The sequence below is a fragment of the Pinus tabuliformis genome, chromosome 4_2 (assembly GCF_031772625.1).
Source record: "Pinus tabuliformis cultivar Carrire ecotype Pingquan chromosome 4_2, CPIR1, whole genome shotgun sequence".
Lineage (NCBI taxonomy): Eukaryota > Viridiplantae > Streptophyta > Pinopsida > Pinales > Pinaceae > Pinus > Pinus tabuliformis.
The window spans coordinates 287,622,754-287,628,853 of NC_142304.1; positions in this window are offsets into that span (position 1 = coordinate 287,622,754).

The following is a 6,100-nucleotide window of genomic DNA, read 5'->3' on the forward strand; positions in this document are numbered from 1 at the left end:
AGCCGACCTACAGAAGGCTACAACCTTCTCTTTCTTTCTCCAAGTACCACGTTTCATAAATTTTCAGACTGGATACTCCTAAAGCACAACACCATAATCTGAAGGCCACGTTTCATCCAATTTTCATATTGGACCCATCAATATCATTGAAGCACACAATCAATCAGCACTAGCATCATCAATCTCTGAATCACCCAATACTGAAACACTGAAACCCTGTCAACAAACTGCAATCACCAGAACACAGAGCAGAACACAGAACTCTGCAACAATGTTCATATCTAACTGTATCATCAAAAATCTTGCATTAGAGTGCATACGCTACTTGGAAGAGTCGAACCAGCCTGTATACGCAACTTCAGCAAAGCGAACCAGCGTATATGTCATTAATTACTTACTTATGTCTTCGCTGCACTTCCTGACTTCAGACATAACCAGATCATTACATATACAAGGATAATACGCATGTTAGCATCTAGATCTAGGCCATCAGATCTCATAAAGATAAGTCATTATGATCCTGATCCATTATAGATCTCATCCATCAATACTAAAGCGAAACATAATCAACCAATCTGACACCTGTAAACAGTCACTAGAACTCATACTTTTCATCAACTATCAGAACCACCTGTAACTTGAAATATCATAGAGTATATGGTATACGCTACTTAGATGTATATAACCTGTGTATGTATGTGCTTTTATCAAAATCAACCAGCATATACATCTGTAAATATTCATTCATGAGTTGCAGCTATTTCAACCTTAAGTTATGCCCAGATCAGAACATTACATGCGTTAGTATACAAATCTAGAATAAGCATAATCAAACCATATAGAGATGATTCATTCCAAACCATTTGATCCCAATCTATCCTTAGATCTTGTTCTCCATCAACCGGTGAGATTCCTGCTTAGCTCAGATCAAGCAAAGCATCATGAACCCATAACCTACATACTAGATCTCATACTTCATCAGATATTCAAGACTTTCTGAATTGCATTTTCCTAATGATCTTCTTCTCCTTTTATAGTCTTAGGCCTTACTCAATACCATGGTCCAAAACCATTTAGAACCAATACTAGGGACCCAATACCTAGGTTCAACACTTCGAACACAATACCAAGGTCCAAAACCATAGGTCTAAATACCACAGACCCAAAAATAAGCTTTCCCAGATGTACGCGCTTTTCCGTGCATGAAAGTACGTGCATACGCATATGCGACTTTTGATCGGCAATCCTGCGTGTATACGCGCCTTTGTATATAGTGAACCTGCGTGTATACACTACTTGGTATATAGCGAACCTGCGTATATACTTTTCTTTCTTCATTCTTTGTAGTCTGATCATCAATTCTTTGCTACTGACCTGCTACACTATGATCTGTCATCTGTGTGAGTTGCCATCAAGGACAACACTTGTATCATAATGCCAACAATCTCCCCCTTTGAACTTGATGGCAAAGCTAACTTGTCATACTGAGAACTGTCATCTTAATGAGTTGTCATTGTTCATTACATCTGAACTGATTCCTTTGAGCTGTCCTGCATCCCATGTATTCTGTCACATCTGATATCTCTTCTGTAGATTCATCTAGTTATATATAAGTGAGTTGTTCTTCTACAAGGGGTTGCCATCAAGTACAACACATGCATCATAATGCCAACAGGAAAGTGGTTGGAGTGTTGCACAAACCAAAAGGAAGGACCCGACATGCAAAGGTACCCCAAGGAAAAGTGAAAGTGGTCTTATCTTGGTCTTCCAGGCTGATTTGAATCTGATTGTACCCGCTAAACCCATCTAGGAAGGAGAAAAACTTTTTCCCTACCAGACCGTCTAACACTTGATCTATGAAAGGTAAAGGAAAATGGTCATTTTTAGTCGTTTTGTTCAATTCCCGATAGTCGACACAGATTCTCTACTTACCATTTTTCTTTGGCACTAGCACCAAAGGAGAGACCCATTCACTGTCAAAGATGGGATAGATGAATCCTGCATCAAGTAATTTCTGCAGTTCTTCCTTAACAATATCTTTAAGTGCTGGGTTCATCCTCCTTTGAGGCTGCCTGACTGGCTTGCAATCTTCCTTGATGTATATATGATGAGTACATATTGAAGGGTGCACTCCCTTCATCTCCTTATAACTCCAGGTGAAGGCATCTAGATGTTTTCTCAGTATGTTGCATAGCTCCTTCTCCTAGGAAGTAGATAGGGATGGATTGATTTTCAATATTCTTTCTGGGCCGAACTCTATATTTTTAACACAAAGAGAAGTGGGGTCGGCCACACAGAGATCAGTTGAGGGGTTTTTTTGGGTTTCTCTTACTATGTCTTCTAATGGTGATACACTAGGAGGTGGATTCTAAATCAAATTTTCAATCATATCATCCTCATCTTGCGGTTTCCCCCCATGGCGATTTCTAATGTACAAAGTGGTGTATAATAGACTTCATCCTCATCCTCCTCCTCTAACCAGAGAGGTAGATCATGTTCTAGCAAGGGTTGGGTAGGAGGATATAGGATTAACTGCTTGGACATGTGCCCATTCTTTATGGTCATGTTCTTAGCTTGGCAACTGATGTAGGCATCGGCTGTAGCCAACTAGTGTCTTCCCAGAATGAGAGGATACCCAGCGAGCTTTGCCTTTGGCTGGAGAACTAAGAAATCAGCAAGGTACTCCCAAGAATCAATGGAGACCATCACATCTTCCACAATCCCCTCAGGGGTCACTATGGAGTGGTCTGCTAGCTATAGCACTGTCATGATCTTCCTCAAGGAGCCTTGGAGGTTAAGTTTGAGCATTATGTCCTTTGTCATCACATTAATGGCAGCTTCCTTATCAATCAAGGTATGTGGGACCATTGTGCCATTGATGTGGACATTAACTACTGGGCTTCCAGGGTCCAGATATTTTGGATAGATTATCTGCCCCAAAATCAAGTCGGACAGTTGTCCTATGACATTGATGTTTGGGGCATCTCTCTTGCGCCTTCCTAGATGCCTAAAGCACTTCTCTTTGATAAACCTATTGTAGATAGGCACATCTTTTTTGGCTTGGAGAATTGGTATCTTCACACATAAATGTTTCAATTCTCCCAGGAGTTCAGTCTCTTCTGAGGTAGGCTGGATTGTCATGGATAGTCTCTTAGGAAAGGGTGGATTTGCTTTAGGTTCACTTTCCTCTTTATCTTCCTCAACCTCCCTGGGTGGAGGTTGGCTATCTGGGAGAACTTTCCCGGATCGCAAGTTAATTTCTTGAATCTCCAAGACATAAGTTGGGCATGATGGTTCCCCACTATACACTTGTTGAGCCTGTCTATTGTTCGGGTTCAGATTTGGCTGGGCAAGCATTTGGGGTTGCCTTGGTGGAGCAGAAGGTAACGGTTGTGGTTGGGCAGGTGGTGGAGGCAGAAGAGCGAGAGGAGAGTTGTATTGGGGCCTCCACCCCTGATGAGATGCATTCCACTGAGGTTGCGGCTGAGCATAGGATTGAAATGAATGGGTGGCTGGTTGGGCATGATATTGAGATGTGAAGAACCAAGGAGGAGACATGGACCAGGAAGGATGAGCAGGGGGGGCCCAAGAAGGTATGGAGGTGACTTGGATGGGGTTGTAGTATGCCTAATATGCCCCTTGCATCCCCTGCTAGTATGGTCTAGGTCCATGCGGCCTCCTTTGGTTTATGTAATAGATCTGTTCAGTGACTCCTTTGACCCCATGGTATATAGCTTTAAGTCCGGGCAAGGAAGGGCACTTATCTATAGAATGATCTTCTTCATAGACTGAACAAACCCCTATAGAGTTCAATGGGCATTCATTCCTAGGATGCCTCCTGCTGCATCTAGGGAAAAAAATGGCCAATGCCCTCTCCTCTTGTTTTCTTTTGATATGTAAGGTATCCATTTGCATGGCAAGAGTCTGCAGCATCTCACTCTTGAAGTCTTCCAGCATGTTTCCAATTTCACCTTTAATGGATGAATTGGAAGAAGAGGTATTGGCTATGGGTTGACTCCCCCTACCTTTCTTTTTGGCTGCTCTAGAATGGTTTCTAAAAATTTATGTCCTCATAGGATAGTTGGTAGATGTCTTCCCTGGCTAGTAGATGGAGGGTGTCTAAAAGGTCTTCCTGAATTCCGCTGAGCAGGACCAACTTCAAAGACTCAGGGTCAAGTGTACACTTGGCCCTTTTGTAACTGAGTTGGAACCTCTCTTCATAGTCTTCCAGGGACTTATCACTTCCTATGGTCATTCGGAAGATTTCTTCTTTAATATATTTTGACCTACAATAGTCTCAATACTTTGTTAAAGGCCTGCTACATTTGAGCCCAAGTTGTGATGCTATTTCCAGGTAATCCCATGAACCAGCACAGTGTTGCATCTTTGAGAGTAGAAGGGAACAGTTTCAACTTTTACTCATCTTCTGCATAGTCATAAGTTCGACAGATGACAGCAAACTCGAACAAGAAGGTGTCAGGATCTTCTGTAGTCAGACCATGGAAGTGAGGTAGGGATGAAGGACTTATATTCTTCATTTTGATGTCCCCATTGGTCTCCCGAATGGGGAGGGTACCCTCTATTCTATCTCCATTTCCCCTAGCATTTCCATTTTCAGCCATTGGCTCCAAAGGAATGTTTTCCTATTCTTCTTCCCCTATAGGTTCTTCAAATATGTCTGGATGTTCACCTAAGGGTTCTTCTTGATTTCAGGCACCGAAGAAGAGAGAAGGTTGGCTGTGTGAAGCAGTGGGGGTGTTGGGCAAAAATTTTCCTAAGTTATCTCTACTCCTAAGAGGCATGAAAGGAAATATTTTTGGTAGGTTTTTTGTTTCTTTTTCCCCACACTAAAAGTACCTGCAGAAACTGAAAATGTGATTGAAAAAAACAAATTGCAACTAGCTGAAATGAACTTACTGAATGGAAATTTGCAGAATTGAAAAGGAAAGCAAGGAAATGCAGAGTTGAAAGAAAAGAAATGACTAGTCTACTTTTGCTTAAATAAACTATTAGCAGAATGTTGCAATAGGAAATAGAAGAAAGCAGGAATCACATAATACTCTGAAGCTTCCCCGGACATGGCACCAAAAAGTGGTGAGTGCCAATATTGTAGCAAAAATGTTGCAACTCCTAGGCTACTAACTTTACTTTTATCAACTCGGTAGTTCGTAACAAGCTTGGAAGCGTAGGTGCTATATGCACAAGTACTAGTTCTCACTGCAGGTTGTCACTCGGTCAGCCGGCGCAAGATCACTAGGAGCTCAAGCCAACTTCTATAGATTTTAGAAGAAGCTCTATGTGTGATGAAAGGAAAGAAAGATTACTCTACAGATGCTATTCTGACTGCAGAAAGGAGAAAGACTGGAATGTAAAGCAAAACCTAGTAAACCCTAATTAACAAGCTAATTCTACTTTTGCCAAAAACACTATGAAAACCATGAAATAAATGCCATTACCTACTCAAGGAATTAAACAACATCTAACCATGCTATTTCTGGAAGTAAATAAGCAAAATCCATATTTTTGGATTTTTATGTGTTTTTATGTGAATTTACATGCATCTAATTTATTGTGTGTGAGTGTGGCAACGAACAAGTGGCGTTAGAGGGTGTTTTTGGAGCTTGGGAGGATGTAGGATGGTGTGTATGGGTCCTATGAGGTCTTTGGTGGCCTTCTGGAGGCTTTTCCCACACTTGACCTTCAAAAGAAAGCCTACAAGAAAAACTACAGGAGGACACAGGAAAACTACAGGAGGAAAACAGGGAAACTACAGGAGGCCCATAGGAGGAGGCCGAGAGAAATTTTCGCTATTTTGAGGGTGTGAGAGTGGGTGGAAAAGGTGGATGAAGGTTGGAATGAGGTGTTAGGGCGCCTAAGGTCTACCCTGAATCACCAGGAGAGAGAAAGATGATTGGGTTTTCTCAAGGAGAGAGGAAGAAGTTCCATGAAAAATGAAGGAAACTAGGGCAGAATTGAGGTGAGGTTTGCGAGACCTATAGGGCATGGATAATATGGAGGGTGTGATTTCTAGTAAGTTGGCCTACTACTGGAAGAGATCTGCTACATAGAAACGGACAGTCAACCAAGAAAATCAAGCAAC